The sequence below is a fragment of the Chelonia mydas genome, chromosome 1 (genome assembly GCF_015237465.2).
Source record: "Chelonia mydas isolate rCheMyd1 chromosome 1, rCheMyd1.pri.v2, whole genome shotgun sequence".
NCBI lineage: Eukaryota > Metazoa > Chordata > Testudines > Cheloniidae > Chelonia > Chelonia mydas.
The window spans coordinates 334,975,574-334,996,845 of NC_057849.1; the positions used below are offsets into that span (position 1 = coordinate 334,975,574).

Genomic DNA, 21,272 nt, shown 5'->3' on the forward strand with positions numbered 1-21,272 from the left:
TGGTTTTTGAATGTTATAATTCCTGATGTCAGGTTATACTGCTATAGCTACGTTGGGTAAGGGTGTGAATTTTTTACTGACATAGCTATGCCAGCAAAAGCCCTAGTGTGGACAAGTAAACTGTACTTATACCAGCAGAACTTATGCTGGTTCCCTGAACAAGCATAAGTACAGTTTTACTGATGTACCTGCATCTAAACCAGGAGATTTCTGCTGGTTTAGCAACACCACTATGCCTATACTGGGTCAACTCTCCTAGTATGAACAAGGCCTGATGCTGGCCCCCTGAGTGAATTGTCAGCAGCAGGAATTACATCTGGATGAGCTTCTACTGCCTGAGCTAAAAGACCTAGCTCCATTAGCCAAGGCTGTAGGAGGCTCATGAACCTCTCTATATGGCTCAGCCACTGCTAGAGATGGACTGAGAGCCAAGGGGGTGTGGGTTACCCACCGAGCTCTGTGGTGCTGCCCCCTACCAAAGAATGCTCCACCGTCCATGGTCTGCATAGGTGGAGAGATTGTGACTTGGAAGGCCATGGGGAAGAATGGGTGGGCAGGACACATTGTGTTCTCCACCTTCTAGTTCTGTGTATAGACCTAGGATCTTCCTTAGAGGCCCCTCTTGAGTTTTTGGGGACCACTACCACTAGGGACAGGGGAAGAGAAGGCATGGCAAAAATGGGACCAGAGGCAATATAGAGGCCCTGAACTCCCACAAATCCATAGGCATCCAGCAGGTTGGGGGCAGGTCCTCAATACTTCCAAGCCGAAGCATACAAGGATTATGAGCCAGGTCCCCAAAAAGTCATCAGAATGGAACAAAACTCACTGCTGCCAGCAGGCCATCAATGCTAGAGATACTGGCATGATTCCAAACCAGCAAGCACTTAAGCCCATACATAGGCTTAAGTGCTTTGCCAGATCAGATCCCAAGTGAAGTCACGGGCATATATACAGAGAGCTGCAAAACTGGGCAGACAGAATCCTACATCAATTTAGTTCATGGTGAATTTGGGATTTGGCTACAGTAGGCTTGATTCTAAATTTCTTGAGCACCTCTAACTTCCACTGATTTCACTGGGAGTTGGAGGTGTGGGAAGAATGCAGGATTAAGCTTGTTTTTTCCTGAAAGCTAATTGATAATTAGCCTGTTTGATAACATCACTGTGAGCTGTCCTTTATATTTTATTAATGAGGGGAAAGTATAATACTTCCTGGCATCTAAATGAGCAGGATTATGGACTGATTACCAGTATGGATGACTGGGCTCTATAGTGAAACCTATAATTTTACAATTTTACAATTTTTATTAAAGCTCTAGTGATGATAACAGTTCTTCACATAGAACAGCAATGTTTCTCTTCTACCGTCTTAACAATTGTAGCTCACAGATTTGCTTTTTCATAGCCTGGTGTTTTCTTATTTCGATGTTATTGATAGGAAGGACTATGGCTTATGTTAGGCAAGAGGTCAAACTAGACTATCGCAAAGGTCCTTTAACACCTAGGAATCTGTGAATTTTTTTTTTAAATAGAGATCAGTTTTAATTCAACTAGATATTTCCTAAAGCTGTATGGGTTTGTATAGGGAAGTATTAAAATAATTTGCAGCATTATACAATTTGTTTTATTTAGATGACCACATTTAAAGAGAAAGTTCATGTTTTCATCAAGAACTTTTTTTAAAAAAGTACAGTGATCTGGATCATTTTTAGAGATTATGGCCCAAACTCTGCCGTGCTCTGTTCCTGTGTTGGACAAGGAAGGAGATAGTGTAGACCCTTGATGGTTCTATGCCACCTGGAGAATCCATCTATAATAGGGGTATGTTATGAAGATCATTTAATTGCCTTTACACCACTGGAACAGTGTAAAGGAACTATTTTATCAGACAGAATCGGGGCCTATAACTGTAGACCCTTGATGGTTCTATGCCACCTGGAGAATCCATCTATAATAGGGGTATGTCATGAAGATCGTTTAATCGCCTTTACACCACTGGAACAGTGTAAAGGAACTATTTTATCAGACAGAATCGGGGCCTATAACTGTATAGTGTAATGTCAACAGACTACAATTTACTCATATTATCTCAGATATGCTTCTAACTGGAAGTTTATATTCGGTGAACACAAATTTATTTTCATAGCAAGAATATTGAATTCAATACTTTTCTCCTCTAATGGATGGGAAGTTAGGATTACAGGGGACAAAGGGAGACTTTTGGGGGCCCTTGCGGACCTTAGCACTTTGGGGACAGGGCTATTGGATGCAGAAATAAGACACAGGAGCGATAGCGATCTAATTTCATACAAAATAGCACAATTCTCCACACGAGTGGTGTAAATTTTCTACAGCAAAATATTCTAAAGGAAGAAAGTTTTAAAGTGTGATTGAAATACACACAGTAACAAAGTGTCTGTGGTAGAATTGCTAACACCAACCAATGCACCTTAACCCTATCACCTGCACAAGTAAAATTCCTTAGACCACAAAGTAATGTAAATTAGCATATAGCACAGCCACCATCACCTCTTCTCCTCCTCTAACCAGGTTTTCTAAAGAGTCTTAGTGCTTAACTTCTCTGATCACTGCTTAGTCTGACTTGGTCTCCAGATTCTTTGGTTATAATGCAGACTTGGCAAAGTAGATTAAAAACGGGGGAGCTCTGATGTATCACTATGGAGCTGATTAATTTCAAAGCAAATAATGGATGGCTCCAGTACTTTACTGATTAAGGTTGTGGTTTTCAAAGGAGCCCAACAGAGTTAGGGGCTTAAATCTCACTGAAGTTCAATGGGATTTGGGAGCCTAACTCCCTTTTACTCCTCTGAAATTCTCAGCCTATGTAAACACAAGAAAGCATTCTTCCAGGTGGCCAAGCTCAATTCTGTAAATATTCAGTCACGTGAGTAATTCTGACTCATTCAGTTAGCCCCATTGACTTCAGTGGGGTTACTCATGTGAATAAGAGTTGGCAGGATCAGGCCCTAAGGGCATAAACAGCTAATATATATCATTATTAATAATATTAATTTGAAAATGAAACAACCACTTGATCAAGTTTAGGCGGGTGTAGGCCACTTTGTGGGGGAGGGGCAGTTTGCTCATCATCCCCTGTTCGAGACGGTACCGAAACCAAGTGGCGATGCAACTGGGTGCACTGGTGTGTAGCGCCGCTCAGATTTGGCCCACCCGCCCCTCAGTCATGACAAAATTTGAGTGAGTGGCATTGCGACCATAAACCTGAGTGTTGCCGTGACCCCATGCACCAGGTCACAATGCCTGGAGCGGGGAGCTGGGCCCAGGCCCAGCCCCAGCCCCAGGGGACAAGAGCTGTCCCTGTGGGGCAAGTGCTGTGCGGGCTCATTCTTCAATCCCACCCTGGGCCTCTCCTCCTGGTAGTTTTTTTGGAAGGGGGCCTCAGTTTCAGATTTTGTACTGCTTCCCCCCGCCCCCACCAAAAAAACCTCTGTGAGGCAGTGTTAAACAGCCTTCTATAAGACAGTCCACAAGCTCAGCTTCCTTATTGACTTTAGTTGGGGTTGCAGGTACTCAGAACTTGCCAGGATCAGGCTCTGAAAGTCATACAAAAATGTGATATGACAAGCGAGTGATCTGACTTTTTTTTTAATGCTGCTTATGTTCACTGCTCGATAAGGTCAGAAAGACACTAGAAAGCAGGAGTACTTGAAGGTGCACAACACAAATCTAATAATTGTCATTGACACATTCTGCAACTCTCGACAGAATCAAACTCATTCTTTAACAAAGGCAACATAGGCATTCTGTGTAAAAGTTTTTAGCTTCACTAATAGCAACTACTGCTAAGAAATGACAGCTGAACTTTCCCCCTCCCCTCACGTAACAGATGACCAACCTAATGCCTAGAAAGAACTTTCCATAGCACTTAACAACCTATCCCATATATTCTGACCCCAGTAAAACCAAGCTGAAGAATATATATATATTTAGAAAGAATATATATATATATTTAGAAAGTTTCACTGTGGCACTTCCTGTCTGCCTCGTAAACAGCTGAACAGCCAGACTGATATCCAAGCCTTATAAGACTCCCCCTTAACATCAGTGCTTCAGGCAATTAAAAAACCCCAAACAACTCAAGCATTCTTTCTGACAGGAGTGTGGAATGGTAACCAAAAAACAACCTAGTCCCCATTATCATAGTGCGACAGTCACAGCACTGCTTCTGTGAATTGACTATTTGCCCAGCAGAGAGAAAGCTTCATGAAGACAGGCACGAATACGGTTATTACCCATTTTAAGTAATACGATAAGGTCAGATATCAAGCAATTACACCTTTTCATTACATTCTAACTCCCCACAGCAGGGGGACCTCACTTATGACTGCATTAGATATACAAAAGCTTTCAGCTCCGAAAAAGGAAAAGAAAAGACAGGGAAAGGGGAAAAAAAATTAAAATTTGTCTCACCAGCACGTTGCAGCACCAACTCGCTTGAAGGAATGTTGCCTTTACAGGTTTCTCTTTTAATTATCCTGGAAGCAGAAAGGAGGGAAAAAAACAGAAGAAGCAGGGTTGTTAAATTAACGTGTGCTAGAATCTTTTCAGTTTGTCGCAGAGTAGAAAAAATAATAATAATAAAAAAAAAACCAAAGGAGGGAAAAAAAAAAAAAAGAAGGCTCAGTGATTTAAATTTGCTGTCAGTTCAGGCTGCATCATTCTGTCCCGCCCCTCTTCCCACTGGGTTCTACTACCTGCAGGGCTGCAACTGACAGCTAATGTGCAAACAAAAAAAAACGGCAAAAAGCATGCTGGGACCATGCTGTCTGTGTCTCTCTCCACTCCTGATGGCTAAAAATCAGGAGTTGAAAAGGTTGTTTGTTGTTGTTTTTTGCTGGTGGAGGGAGGGTTGGATATGGTTTTTTGCATGACATTTATTTTCATTTTAACTGATACAACACAGCACACTACAGAAACTGCTGTTCAATCAGTTGATTTTTCCCCATCAATTTAAAAATGTATCAGACCTGATTGATTTTAATAGCATATTCTGTGAAGAAACACAAATGCATACACATAGTATAAGAGTGTGGGTGTGTATACACACACACACACACACACGTGTGTATGTATTTTCTATCTTTCTATCTTTCACAGACAGTCGTTTGGATGCAAAGTAGACAAGAATAATTAATGTATATAAAACTTTCAACATAACAGTGAGAACTCCTCTTTGGCACAAAGAAATGTTCCCTGTTTTGTTTGTTGTCTGTTTTCTAATAATTTTAAATGTTTTTAAAATCCTCATGTGTGACAATGAAAAATAACAGAAATTGGAAGCATAACAAGAAAATGGCACAATGCATATGTACAATGGACAAATGTAACAATGTATGTGGATAAAAAGCTAATATTTATTTAAATATTTAAAAATAAGTGGCTGTATAAAATCCACTTATCAAGGTCTCTATGTTAGTAAGTATTAGAAAACATGCACAAAATCATACTACCAGAACACACACCCACCCACCCCGCACAAAGTGTATATCACTGAAATCTGGTTCCTACCTAATTATAAAGTAAAATTAAAAGAGTGAAATGATGCTTTTCCTTAATACTTTAATACTAATTCCTTGGATCATGCTACAGTAAATATGTCAAATTTGTATTCAGTGATTACCCTACTTATGTGTGTAACCATATAATAAAAAGCTAAAATGTAACTTAATTAAAGTAATCTCCACTTACATTCCAAGTTTGCTATTTAGACAAGAACGGACACAGACATACTGAATGGAACATAAGCAATTTGGTTCTAAATAGATTTTCAGAAGCACTGCAGTAACAATATGGATTATATCATTTCTTTGTACTGTAAGCGGACCCAATGCTGCAGCGTGCAGCCCTTACGCATCTGAGTAGTTCAACTGGTTTCAATGGGACTACTCACATGAGTAAAGGTTGCAGGGTTGGGTCCAATATTTTGTGTGGATTATTGACTTTTTGCATTAGAATAGCCTGTAGATTTACGTTTGCTTTGCTTTGTAGCCACATTTTGGAGGATACTAAAATAATGCAGTATACATTTGTAACGATGCTGGTTCTGGCGGGACCCAACTGAGAGTGCCAATTCAGGACAAATTGCTTAAAGCAGGGTAGTTACAGCCCAAGGCCGGGGTTTCTATGCACACCAAGGCAAACCAAACCAGCCAAACAGAGAAGACTTTGGTTGAACCCCACTGGCTAACCACAAGTCACACAAGCAATTCCCTTAGACACTCCAGTTTCCCAATATCACTACCAGTGCCACTCGTTATGGGGACAAATGGTTATGAAAACTAATACCCCAGTAAAAGAAAAAAGGTTCTCTTGATCCCAAAGGACCAAGCCCTAGACCCTGGTCAGGATACAAATCAGATCTTACGCACAAATCACGCTGTTGCCAATCCTTTAGAATCTAAAATCTAAGGTTTATTCATGAAGGGAAAAAGATATAGATGAGAGCTAGAATTGGTGAAATGGAATCAATTACATACAGAAATGGCAAAGTTCTTGGTTCAGGCTTGCAGCAGTGATAGAATAAACTGCAGGTTCAAATCAAGTCTCTGGAAAACATCCACAGCTGGGATGGGTCTTTTAGTCCTCCAGAGGTAAGAAGCAGGATTGAAGACAAGATGGAGGAGCTGCAGCAGCTTTTTATATTCTCTTGCCATGTGGTCTTTCTCTTCTTTGTTTCAAAGACAAGCTGTCCATCACATGGCATGGAAACACCTCAGAGTTCTGTCCATAGGCATGTCCCTGCATACCTTGCTGAGTCCCAAGGCGTGTCTGCCTTCTCTCAATGGGTCAATTGTATAGCCAATGGCCCTTAATGGGCCATCAAGCAGGCTAGGCAGAGCTGACACCAACTTATCTGGGGTGTCACCCAGAAGCATAGCACAAGTTTGAACTATAGACAGTATAGAGCCAATATTCATAACTTCAAATACAAAAATGATACACACATATACACAGCATAATCATAATCAGCAAACCATAACCTTGTCTTAGACACCTCATTTGACCTCTTTTATATAAGATTTGGTGCCACTACAGGACTTTGGTTGCAACAATGATCTATACGGTCCCAGATTATGTCAATAACGTCACAACATTGTTCTCTAACTTTACATCACCTGACTTCCAATCCTCTCTCTTATCCACAAGACCTTGCTTCCTCACTGCTCATCGTTTAGGTGAGGCATGTAAAATGTAAAAACTGTTATTCTTGATGACTTGACAGCATATGATACATGTTTGCTTGATACCTGTATTATACACACACCCACACACACAGATGAAATATACATATTTCAAGGATCATATAGCGAAATAATTAGTTAAATTTAAAGGGGTTTTAAAATTATATATATTATACATATATATATAATAAAATCATATTTCTCTATATGATCCTTGAAAACATTTAAAATTTTAAGTTTATTAAGAACAGGTCACCCTTGACAAGGCACTCAGACTTTCTAAAGAGAAATAATTGAATGATGTCCTCTCTAAAAATAAAAACATAGCACACGAAATAGCAAACACTTAAAGAAACCTGACTTAGCAAGCAGATATAGTCAAGAAGAGCTATTAGGTCCACAATTATTTGACTAAAATGGACAAGCCCTAGGAAAATCAAACACCAGAGGAAACATTTTACTCATGGTATTCAATACAGGTAAAGTCTTAAATGTAAATACAAAAAGGCTACTAAAGTTCTAGTGTTAAGAGAGGATATATCAATTATTTCTCTACATTATCCAATACTGTAAAATATCAGAATGTAAGGCCGAATGCTGTTCTTATATTGATGCACATCATTATTAGTATCTCAGAGTCTCTGTGGTATCTAAGCTTGATTAAGGGTCATAGAATTTGGCCTATAGGTATTAGATAAGTCAGGTACTAAAGAAAAGGCAGGTTTCAGAGTAGCAGCCGTGTTAGTCTGTGTCCGCAAAAAGAAAACGAGTACTTGTGACACCTTAGAGACTAACAAATTTATTTCAGCATAAGCTTTTGTGAGCTACAGCTCATTTCATCGGACGCATGTAGTGGAAAATACAGTGGGAAGATTTTATATACAAAACAAAACGCTTTTGTAGTGATAATCAAGGTGGGCCATTTCCAGCAGTTGACAAGAATATGTGAGGAACGCGGGGGGGGGGGGGGGGGGGGGGGGGGGGGAATAAACATGGGGAAATAGTTTTACTTTGTGTAATCACCCATCCACTCCCAGTTTTTATTCAAGCCTAAGTTAATGGTGTCCAGTTTGCAAATTAATTCCAATTCAGCAGTCTCTTGTTGGAGTCTGTTTTTGAAGGTTTTTTGTTGAAGAATTGCCACTTTTAGGTCTGTAATCGAGTGACCAGAGAGATTGAAGTGTTCTCCGACTGGTTTATGAATATTATAATTCTCGATGTCTGATTTGTGTCCATTTATTCTTTTACATAGAAACTGTCCAGTTTGGCCAATGTACATGGCAGAGAGGCATTGCTGGCATATGATGGTATATATCACATTGGTAGATGTGCAGGTGAACGAGCCTCTGATAGTGTAGCTGATGTGATTAGGCCCTATGATGGTGTCCCCTGAATAGATATGTGGACACAGTTGGCAATGGGTTTTGTTGCAAGGATAGGTTCCTGGGTTAGTGGTTTTGTTGTGTGGTGTGGGGTTGCTGGTGAGTATTTGCTTCACGTTGGGGGGCTGTCTGTAATCAAGGACTGGCCTGTCTCCCAAGATCTGTGAGAGTGATGGGGCGTCCTTCAGAATAGGTTGTAGATCCTTGATGATGCGTTGGAGGGGTTTTAGTTGGGGGCTGAAGGTGATAGCTAGTGGCGTTCTGTTATTTTCTTTGTTGGGCCTGTCCTGTAGTAGGTAACTTCTGGGTACTCTTCTGGCTCTGTCAATCTGGTTCTTCACTTCACCAGGTGTAGTTATAAGAATGCTTGATAGAGATCTTGTAGGTGTTTGTCTCTGTCTGAAGGGTTGGAGCAAATGCGGTTGTATCGTAAAGCTTGGTTATAGACAATGGATCGTGTGGTGTGGTCTGGATGAAATCTGGAGGCATGTAGGTAACCATAGCAGTCAGTAGGTTTCCGGTGAAGGGTGGTGTTTATGTGACCATCGCTTATTAGCACCATAGTGTCCAGGAAGTGGATCTCTTGTGTGGACTGGTCCAGGCTGAGGTTGATGGTGGGATGGAAATTGTTGAAATCATGGTGGAATTCCTCAAGGGCTTCTTTTCCATGGGTCCAGATGATGAAGATGTCATCAATATAGCGCAAGTAGAGCAGGGGCATTAGGGAACGAGAGCTGAGGAAGCGTTGTTCTAAGTCAGCCATAAAAATGTTGGCATACTGTGGGGCCATGCGGGTACCCATAGAAGTGCCGCTGATTGGAAGGTATACATTGTCCCCAAATGTGAAATAGTTATGAGTGAGGACAAAGTCGCAAAGTTCAGCCACCAGGTTTGCCGTGACATTATCGGGGATACTGTTCCTGATGGCTTGTAGTCCATCTTTGTGTGGAATGTTGGTGTAGAGGGCTTCTACATAAAAATTGCATACGCACTGTAACGAGAGTGATCAGGTAAGGTGAGCTATTACCAGCAGGAGAGGGAAAAAAAATATATTGGCCAAACTGGACAGTCTCTACATAAAAGAATAAATGGACACAAATCAGACGTCAGGAATTATAACATTCAAAAAACAGTCGGAGAACACTTCAATCTCTCTGGTCACTCGATTACTGACCTAAAAGTGGCAATTCTTCAACAAAAAAACTTCAAAAACAGACTCCAACGAGAGACTGCTGAATTGGAATTAATTTGCAAACTGGACATCATTAACTTAGGCTTGAATAAAGACTGGGAGTGGATGGGTGATTACACAAAGTAAAACTATTTCCCCATGTTTATTCCCCCCCTCACCCTCACTGTTCCTCACACGTTCTTGTCAACTGCTGGAAATGGCCCACCTTGATTATCACTACAAAAAGGGGTTTGTTTTTTGTTTTTTTTCCTCTTTTGTTACAGTGTGTATGGTAACACCCACTGTTTCATGTTCTCTGTGTATATAAAATCTCTGCACTGTATTTTCCACTGCATGCATCCGATGAAGTGAGCTATAGCTCACGAAGGCTTATGCTCACATAAATTTGTTAGTCTCTAAGGTGCCACAAGTACTCCTTTTCTTTTTAAAGAAAAGGCATTACCTTCTTTGTAGTTATACCATCAGCTTTAATGAAACAGTGATAAATTATGGTGGCATTAATTAGTGGAGGTTGCTCCATCATAAAATACAACAGAAAGTGTCTCAGAAAAAGATGCACACAGGTTAATTAATTATCCTTGGTTGAAACTAGCATGTGCTGGCCCCATTGAAGTCAATGGGAGTTTTGCTGTGAGGAATAAGCATCTTCTAGCATCCGGCCCTGATTGGAAGGAAAGAGGATTTCACTTTATCTGTTTTCTGCTGATGCACATGCCCCACTCCTAACATGTACATGCTACTGGGAGGAGAAGTCAAGGCATTTCTGAAACAGCTAAAAGGCATGTCAAAATCTATTTCTGTGCCACATCTAAGGCAACTCTTGTACTGTTTGGGGGTGGGGGGGAAGAATGGGGTCCCTTTTAATATTGACTCAATGTTTGTAAATTTAGCATATACTGCAACACCACCAAAAATCTGTGCCTGCTTTTCATTTCCACAAAGGCCACTTTATACTACTCTTGCATGTAATTTAAACCTACTCTAATTCTCTGCTCAGCCAAAGAAGGGTAAGGGGCCTTAGTAGAAATTACGATCAGCCTCTTTGCTGTTAAGGCACTCAGGAATAAATACAGGCTATACAACTTGTTATGACTTTCAACTTTCAGCAGCCACATATTTTGAGATTTACAATCTACTTTAACTAGGTGTGAGTAGTATACAGTCTCCAGAAACTCCATATACCGTATATCTTTGTTTAGAAGCCACAGATTCTATTACTCTTAATTGCTTCCTCCTGCAGCTTTAAATTGAGGGTGGCTTTCTCATACATTTAATTGCTTCCCTCTGGAGCTCCCATGGTAAAGGTAATTGAGGGTGGCTTCTAAACAATGATATACAATAATTAAAAGCTCTTTTAAGGGAAGCTTTTTGTGTGGCACCTGCAGTAAACTGAATACTTTTTATGCAGCTCTGCAGAGCTGCAAAAAACCATGCATTATTTCACAAGTGTTACATTGTCACAGAAATTCTGCATCTGAAGAGCCAACCTATATATCTCTAGCCACTCTGTGGGGAGGGTGGGGGAAGAACCCACAGATCTTATGGAAATGGTTTGATGGTGTGAAAGATAAGCTGGTAAATTTCTAATGGTAGCTCTATTTTTAATGACTATCTGCATTTATTTCTCAGTAGAAAAAGCAGCTAATTACAACTGCTTTTAAAGTCCTATGCTTTTCTAATGTACAGCTTTACTTAGCTACCTCTCTTATTGAGGAAGAAAATATCCCTGTCGATTGAACGGTTCAATAACTGACAGTTACACATTTTCGTCTTTCTCCATTGCCTGTGGTTGAATTCGTTTTTCATACATATGTATCTGTCCCCTAGATACATCTTGCTCTTTTTTACAGTCAAAAGGATCTGGCACAAAAGATCTCTACAGGATTTGGTGCTTTGATAAATTAATCCAGTTTTGCATATTAGCCTTTCAAATACTCCCGTCTTTAGGTTTACTTGAACTCCACAAACTACTCATACAAGAGAAGAAAGGCACATGATGCTGGCAAGCTCCCTGTCTACGCAGTTGGAAAACAAAGTGAAAGTAAAAGGAAGCAACTTCAGTTTATCACACAATATTTTTCAAGGTTTGGGCTAGTGCAGCTAATGTTCAGTGAAACGCTTGCTGATGGTCTGCAGAGAACTGGCTGATCACATGGTCATGGCTCTTTATTTCCAGCTGCTAAATCACATCCAAAGACAGCTTAAAAATGCACTCAGCAATTCCCTAATGTGGCAGCAATAGTGTGTGCTCACCGATGAAAGGGTAGGTTGTCCATGTATCGCGAATGGGAGGGGGACGTGGTGCCACAGGAATCTCTCTATTAAGGTGTGGTCCACTCTATGACACAAGTGAGAACCTCTCACCTAATGGTTAGAGCACAGGACTAGCACTCAAGAGCGTGGCATGCTATTGCTATCTCTGCTGCAGTCTCACTGCATTATCTTGAGCCTCAGTTTCCCCATGTGTTACATGGAGACGTTATTTCTCTAACTCACATGGATGTTTTGAGGCTGACTTTTTTTATTACTTCTAAAGTGCTTGGATGAAGTGATGGACAGAGTACAGAGGTGCTATTTATTGTCTTAAATTGAAAGAAAATAAATACAACTTCTAATATGATCATCACGAGATAACTATTACCACAGTAATAAGAAACAACAATAGTGGTCCCGACTTACAAGTTGATATTTCCTATATTTAAAATAGGAAAACCCACAGTAAATACGATGGTAAATTGAGCACCTGTTGACTATATATTTCAATGGTAACCACTGTATGTGTGCTCTATTTTCTGTGATATAGCTCCTCCCCAGTACATCCAGCCAACCATCAGTTCACTGCATAGCTTACAAATGCATTCAAATATATGTTCACACTACACCTTCATAAATAATTCATCCTTGCATTAGCACTGACTTCATCTGCTATCTAACTGATGGACCGAGAATCCCTAAAATGGTACCTAGTGGCAAAAGTTAAGTGGCTAATTACCTTGTGTTACAATAATGATGCCTCTGTAACTTCTGACAGGCAGAAAGCCAGTCAGTTTGCCAAAGCACACGTTGCCTAAATGACTTGACTGTACTCATGAAGTTCAAGTGCCTAGTTAGTGAAGCAACTGCTTTAACACACCTTCCTAGCCAGCGATATCTGAGCCACGAACCCTTTAGGATTATGAAGCTTATCCCCAGGCAGGCATCACTTCATTCTCTCAATCTAATTTAATGCCCAAGAATGTGATCACTTTGATGGGACCAGCTGTTTCTTCTTCTGCCAACTGCACTCCAAACTCTTTGGCAGCCTCCCTGAATGTGCCCGATACATCCTGACACATATGACAGGACCCACAGACAAAATGGCCTCCTGGCAACACAGCACTGATCCTGAAACTTGATTTTCGCAATAGCTTATGATAAACCCAGGACAAACAGCTACAAAAGGGGGGTAGGAATTAGTCCCATGGGATTAAAAGCCCCCTCCCTATCCACTGAGGAGAGAGAACTAGGGGGCAATAAGGTACAGCTGGAAAAGGGGTTGCTAGGGAACCAATTAGGTTAGGCTGACTCCAACTACCTGGGACCTTTTTAAACCCTCCCCTGGGTGGTAGGAGGGGGAGAGTGAGGGGAGCAGGGAAGCTGCTAGTAGGCTGTTTGCAGCAAGACACCAGACCTTCCCAGTAGGGAGGCTGCACTCACTCCCCAGAAGGGAAGGAAAACAAGCACAAGGGACTGACTGAGGAGAGGAGTAGCAGGACCCTGTGCCACCTATAAGGATTTGCCTTGCTCCAAACCTGAGTCTCTAAGGCTAAAGAGGACTGAGGCGAACAAGGTGTTTTGCTGCAAGCTCCTTATTGTGACACATCCCGGAGGGGAAAAAACAGGAATCCAAAAGGCACAGATTGTAGACAGGACCTGAACAAAAATAAATGTTGCCCTCAAACTTTAAACATAGCAGAGAAGGAATAGCTGGGTGTAGAGACAAGTTGATGATTCAGTATTTAATGAGCCTTCCTACATGCCTGCATTTTCTTTTGGAATCTTTATCGGAGGATCAAAGAATAATAGCAAACCAATAAAAATGCTTATATAAAAACAGAAAGCATTGTAAGGTCTCTGGAGTGGGGACTGTCTTTTTATTATGTGATTGTCCAGCCCATAGCACAATGGGGGTCCTAGTCTATGATTGGGGCTCCTGGGCTGCTATTGTAATACAAATCCATAAATAATAATGAAAGGAATCAAAGTAACTGGGTGAGTCCATTCAGCTGTAGAATTAGCCACTGTTCCCATCAATAACTCCTATAGATAATATGGTCTCTGTGTGCTCCCCTTCCCAGAGTGTGAAATACCCTCAAGTGGTTAGAACATCCAATCTGCTGAACTGTGTATGATCATGCCATTTTTCACACAAGCTCCAGTACTGACTGAAGCATGTGCTGCCATGTTGCTCTAGCCTACAGAGGCCATCAACTCCAGTACTACTGAACTGGGGTTATTTAGTCTGCAGAAGAGAAGAGTGAGGGGGGGATTTGAGAGCAGCCTTCAACTACCTGAAGGGGGGTTCCAAAGAGGATGGAGCTTGGCTGTTCTCAGTAGTGGCAGATGACAGAACAAGAAGCAATGGTCTCAAGTTGCAGTGGGGGAGGTCTAGGTTGGATATTAGGAAACACTATTTCACTAGGAGGGTGGTGAAGCACTGGAATGGGTTACCTAGGGAGGTGGTGGAATCTCCATCCTTAGAGGTTTTTAAGGCCCGGCTTGACAAAGCCGTGGCTGGGATGATTTAGTTGGGGTTGGTCCTGCTTTGAGCAGGGGATTGGACTAGATGACCTCCTGAGCTCTCTTCCAACACTAATCTTCTATGATTTTATGAACAGACATTAAGGGCTTGTGGGTTATTCCAGATTCTGGGGCCTGCTTTACACCTAAAGCTTAGGTCAACGTTGCTACATAGCTCAAGGATTTGAAAAGTTGCATGCCCTGTGCAACAGAGTTAAGCTGTCCTAAGCCCCATGGTAGACACAGCTAGGCTGATGGGGGGGTCAGGGAGGAATCTTCTGTTGACTTTGCTACTGCCTCTCAGAGAAGTGGAATACCTATATCAACTGGAAAAAATCCCTTCTGTCACTGTAGCTGATATAGTGTAGACATACACCAGGATTCACTAGGGGCCATAGCAGTCCCTGGTATAAATTAGAGCAGCTCCCAGCTGCTCTAAATTATGGTAGTGCTTCCTGGTCTATCTATGGGCTTGCAGTGCAGCCCAGAATCCCCACATTGATATGCACTACAAGCACGCACACCCTATGCCAGGGGGTCACTGTATGGCTGCTTATGGAGGTGCTCTGCTATGCATGCACTGGGGGAATTCTCCTGTAGCCCTTTACAGTACCTTTAAAGTCCCTGTATGCTGCTAGACATACTGGGGCCAGAACATGGGACAGAGTCTGTCTTCTATATCTAGCTTCCTGTGCCTTTCTTGATCCTTCTAAAATTTCAGCTGAACTCCCATAAAAATTGTATTCCCACTTTATTAGACAGCAAGACATTCTGAAGAAAGGTATGTCAAACCGCATGCTGTCAACACTCATATTTACTGTTGCAACTTTCAAATCGCCCATAGTGACCCTTTCCTATGTTATTAGAAAAAGACTTCTGGATTTGAATTAAGGTTAGAAAACCACTTGCCATGAGGTAAAAAAAGCAACAGTCTTAAGTGCGTGCATCCTCAGCTAGAGAGGAACTGTAGATCTACAGTAATTCATTTGAGTTTTGGTATAAACTAATTACATATTGTATATTGCTCATATCATATTTAATGAACTAGGAAGTGATTTTTTCACTATATTCCTTCAATTCAATTGATTTTAGATAATTAACTTTAGACAATGATTGGTTATTACAGCATGTAGGGTAGATTTAATTAAAGTTTTGGTCCTAACAATGAAAGTCATTAATCATTGTTAAGTATTGTACATAAAAAAGAAAACCACTCTCCATGAAATGATAGGTGCTAAATATGCCAGCTGTAAAAAGACATGTAATTTAGGCCTAAACTTTGATCCATCTACTGAATATCTTCTGGATTATAAAATATTTAATTAAAGATAAAATCTATCAGTCCATGACTAAGAGCTTTTGGAAACAAAAGAATCAATAATTTAGTGGGACTGGCAACAGTTGGGACTGCTTTGCTGCAATGAAAAATACATCAGAAGATGGAGGCTGCATAGCATGCACGGAGCCAGATGCAAAGTTTGAGACAAGAAATACAGCACACTTTGTTCTGCTGTTCCAACTTGTGTATCTTCAGGAACATAGTGATCCAAGAAGCTGAGACACTGTGGATGCACTAAGCTGGGTAGACTACACTCTCATGAAGAAGGGTAGTGGAACAAGGAGGTGCAGAAAGCAGTAAGAAATAAGAGAAAAGCCAGAAAGGTGATGGAAAAAAACTCTCTGGAAGAAATGGTTGTGGCCTATCCTCCAAGTGAGCAGCCAAAGCCAGCAGTCAGAAAGGTAAGAAACCTAACTGTAGATGAGCTGTATAACGAGTTGAACAATTGCTCTCAACTTGCCCCCCCCCCAAATATGGAATTATGTCAACAAGAGGCAAAAAGGAGGGAAGATAGAGTGAACATGACATTCATAAAGGAAGCAAGGGACAGACTGCTTTTAACAGGACACACTGTAGATAACCAATGGTGAGAATACAATGAGGGGCTACTTAGTGAGGAGAACCCTTTGTATCCCACACTACCCTCATGTGAACTGGTAATCATGGATGTAGATGACCTGTCAGAGGCAGACATTAAGGCTGCACAGCTGAAGATGGCCCCTGGAAAAGCAGCAGATTCAGATGAAGTCACGGTGGAAATGACGAAAGCCTTGAGAGAAGTTAGTGTATGCTGTCTCATGGAAGTCCTGCACATGGTTCAAAAAGAGAAGACTATCCCAAGAGACTGGAGAAAGGCCATACTGGTACTGATATACACGCACAAAGTGAACATACATGACTGTTCAAAGTTCCTGAGGAACTGTCCCACTGCATAAAACTGTTAGAATCAAAGTCACATTTGTCGAATAGTGGAGCCCATTTTAGGAAAGGAGTGGTTTGGTTTTAGAAAAGGAACGACGGATAGCATGTTCATCATTAGAGTTAGTGGAAAGGAAGCTGGAGGAGAACGCTGAGCGCAGATGCTTTCCTCGATTTGGAAAAAGCATTCAGCAGAGGACCTCTCTGACTGCTGGTGCCTGTTACAATTCTCTGGGGGTACCAGAGGACTTGTCCAGAGGATGGTGCATGATGGTTCCATGACAAAGGTGTGGATGGTGTGACGGAGATTAGCACTTAGTCCCTTGCTATTCGTAATTGTGATGGTCTTCATAAGTAAGCAAATCCAAATCAAAGGTGGTACGATCCTGATCTGTGCAAACGATATTGCACTAATGCCACCTGAGAAGACTTGAAACCATTGAAATGAAAGTGTTTGAAGGAAGCAAGGGGATGATATTCCTGGATTATGTATGGAATGATGTCATCAGGAGTGACACCAAGATCTGGACTATCAGAGAGAAGCTGCAAGAGAGGAGGCTGAGGTGGTATGGGCATATATGAAGGAGATCCTGTTAGGAAGGCGTTTTTGAGATTAGAGTTAATGGGCAGATAACAAAAGGATGACCAAGAAAACAGGTGACAGACTATGTATGGGAGGATGGAGTGTTTATGATGCAAACTTTGGACCAACAAGCCTGGAAAAGGCCTCAGCTAGCTGGGGAAAAGGGGAAGTAGTAGGTTAGTGGGACTGCCAGAAAATAACGTAGTAAATACCCCTGATACTACAAAGCATGTATAGATGGAGCTTTAGGAAGGAGTGCATTGTTGTTTCCATTTTATTAATATGAAAGCAAGGTACAGAAGATATTACATAACTTGCCCAGGATCACACAGCAGGTCAGTGGTTAGGCCAGGAATAGAACCTAGATCACCTGACTGGTATTGGATCAAACTGGTACCAACATAATCCTATAGCTCTCAATGCATTAGCAGTTAACTAAAAAATATCAAGCCCAATCTCCAGCTCATACTTAGTCAATCCCCTATTTACTGGACTAGACTGATGCTAGTGGGGGGTTGACCTGAGGAAGAAATGCACAATATAAACACGCTTACTAGAGCTTTGGAATTACTTTTTAGCTATAGTGGTAAAAGCTAATGCCCCAGGTCAGACTCTATGATCGTAACGGTCCTTTCTGACCTTAAAATCTATGAATCTTAATAAGGCTGTTGCACAAGCAATGAAAATTCAACCTCTTCAAGTGCCCGTGACCCAGTTTGAAACACTCAATCCTGCAAATATTTTACCAAACCAAAAGGATAAAGTCAGTATGGAATTGCAGAAAATACAAACAAGAAAAACCTATTAGGTCACCTAGTCCATTCCTAAAGTTCATTATTGTAAACTTTCTAAAGTTTTGTCCAGTCTATTTTTAAATATCTTAAGGAATGAGGCTTCCTACCCCCATCTTGGGTAACTATTTTATAGACTATTAGATCTTAATTTTGCTCCTTTTAATTTCACTCCTCAATTCTTATACCACCCCCAGACAATTCCTGTCTTGGCAGCATACTGCCAATATGTATAGATCGATATATCCACACTCACCTCCCAGCCACAGAACAAATGTAGCTTTTTAACTTTGTCCTCATACGTCAAACTCTCCAGGACCAATGTGTTACTCTTCTCTTCATTCCTGGTAGCTTGTCAATATCTTTCTGGTAATGAGATGTCTAGATTTAGACACAATATGCCAGGTGTGGTTGCACAGGGAGAAGTTGCTACCTCTCTTGTCCTGTGTCCTGATGCATCTGCATTTTGTGAGCATCCACAAACTGACAACCTTTTTTGCTGATACTTCACACTGTACACTCATGTCTAATTTGCTGTTTACTTTCACCCCAGTATAACTGCGTTTCAAACTTCCCCCTCCTACTGAGTATTAATTATTTTTCTCTAGCTGGATTAGCTTGTAATTTTCCAAATTGAATATAATTGTTTTACGTTCATGATCCTCTTCTGCCCAGGTCTTCTTGCATTATTTCATTGGTGTTCATAACCTTTTCCAATTTAGTACCATCTGTGAATGTCATTAGTGTCCTATTTACTCCTTTCCTCTAGGCCAAAATTAAGATATTAAACAAGACCTGACCTGACACACATCCCTGTGATACTTGCTAGACACCTCCCAGTAACTCTCTACTTTGATGTTTATATTACCCTTTGTTTAGGGTCCTTTAGAGAAAGTTTTCAAAGTAGGTGACAATGGAAAGATTTATTTCTAATCTCTAATGTAGGTGTTACAAACAATAGAGAGTAGAATCCCACAAGCCTATTTAAAAAAAAAAAAAAAGTCAATGACAGTTTTTTTTAGCATGCCACATTATCAAACCTAATGGATCAGCTCCAATATTCTAATTGGAAAATCAATACAACCCAACTTCTGATCAAATTCTGAAAACAGTCTCCTTTAAAGACACCATTTGGCAAAAGTGTCAAGTTCTTATTTATTGATAAAGCCACTACATGTAGCTTTTTTTACAGCAATCTGGTAAATTCATGCTTTCCATATGTTTAACAGCTATTAGCTATTTACACTTTCCTGTTACAAAACTTCAGCTATTGAAGTACTTGGCATTTCTGCAACCATCAGGTAATTCATTTAGGGCTTGATCCTACTCTCATTTGATTCAATGGAAAAAACCTCACATCCACCTCAGTGGTGCAATGTCAAGACCATATAGCCCAATCCAAAGCCAAATGGCAGGACTCTTACTGAGTTCAATGGGCTTTGGACCAGGGCTATAAAGGAGACAACATTGGCTTATGGTGAAGACATGGCACTGCAAATCAAGAGATGATGTTCCATTCTATTCTAAATCCTGATACCAATTTAAAGTGCAACCTTCAGCAAGTCACTTAATCTCTCTCTGCTTCAGTTTCCTGAACTCCAAAATGGAGATAAGGATACTTACTAACTCAGGCATATTAATTCTGATTTGAAAATGTTTTGAGATCCTTGGGTGAAAGATGCTATAAAAGCATTACTTTTTCTTTGTCCTTACTGCTATTTCTTTTTTTAAAAAACTCAGATTTCTGAGAGAGATTACCTAGGTGAAGAGGGTTTTTACTGTACTGTACTGTACTCTGTGTTAACAGCAAGTGTCTGCTTAACATATGATACAGTAAAATGAGGGCTGCACTCAAGAGGTCTCATCATCCTCCCTATTTATCCTGTTTTTAAGTAAGTGAAAACACTTGCAACATTTTCCATTTTTAGATGCCTGATTTGCAAACACTTTTTTGCCCTATTTCTAGAGCTGTGAATAACACTTCCTACTGAAGAGTTAAAGCATCTGAAGAGAATTTATCTAACATCATACAGGGCTAAATCCTGACTTCCCATCACAACTTAAAGTAGCTGGGCTTGGTGCACAGGTGTGGGGTATTGGGATGGTGAGGAAGGAAACTTTCCCTTTCCTTTCTCCCCATACTTGAGCTCCATATGGGGCAAAGGCTGATATAACTGTGTATGCCTATGGTCTCTACCCATGGCTTTGCTGCTTCCTCCCTGCTAACCAAATCTGGCTGTACCAAATACATGGGGAACACCTGTATTGTTGCTGTAACATACTGGAGGTATGTGCCCGATCCTGTGTATGGGCTTCCTTTACCCTACCAATCCCCTGCATATTGGAACCCCAGCAGTTCTGCTTCACTGGTGGTTCTCCCTGGAAATAGGGGTGGAGTGTGGAGGCAGGAGTTGCCCTACAGAGTATTTTATCATCTAGCACACCAAGGCGGGGAAGGCTTAATAGTCACCTTACATTTCCCTCTTTTTGCTTTTAAAAATTGAACTCATAGCGAATACATCAGATATTAGGATTTATACATCATCCAATAACTTTTTAAATGATTCTATTGCAGTTTATAGCATGTTGTGCATTTTTAGTGCAACACCCTACATAACCTTGGGGCCAAATTCATTCCTGGTGGAATTCCAGTGTAGTCAGTGGCATTTCCTCAGGGATGGAATAGGCCACTGTATCAACAGAGCACTCTAGAGAGAAAGCACCATATCTTTTCTATCTTGTCTCCTCTTTGCCTTGTTGAAATGCTAAGCTAATTGCTTCTACAGTATTATGCAAAACCTTGTTTGTCAATCTATTCAAAAAATCAGGAAACATTCCAGAAACCCAGGGAGGAAGTTCATACCAGCTTTAGGTAATCTGCAGAAAATCCAGCCTACATGAGTCTCCTGTCACTGCTGCTCCTTTCATCTATTCTTTATAAGGAATCCATTGAACTTTAATTAATATGAAAAATTCAGGTTTTCATCTGATTTAAATGTGACTGACATCATGCTGCTACTAAAAATGGAACAAAGTACAAGTGTGTTGAAAACAATGCTGGAT

General features: G+C 40.8%; 1 long non-coding RNA gene across 1 annotated transcript in view; it reads right to left on the bottom strand.

Annotated features, from left to right (window-relative positions):
- Window positions 1–5,519, bottom strand: part of LOC119565081 — a 313,090-nt gene extending 307,571 nt beyond the window's left edge. The window contains exon 1 of the long non-coding RNA XR_005223810.2: window positions 4,455–5,519. This is a non-coding gene — a long non-coding RNA (uncharacterized LOC119565081). The remainder of the gene's footprint in view (window positions 1–4,454) is intronic.
- Window positions 5,520–21,272: the final 15,753 nt, after the last annotated feature.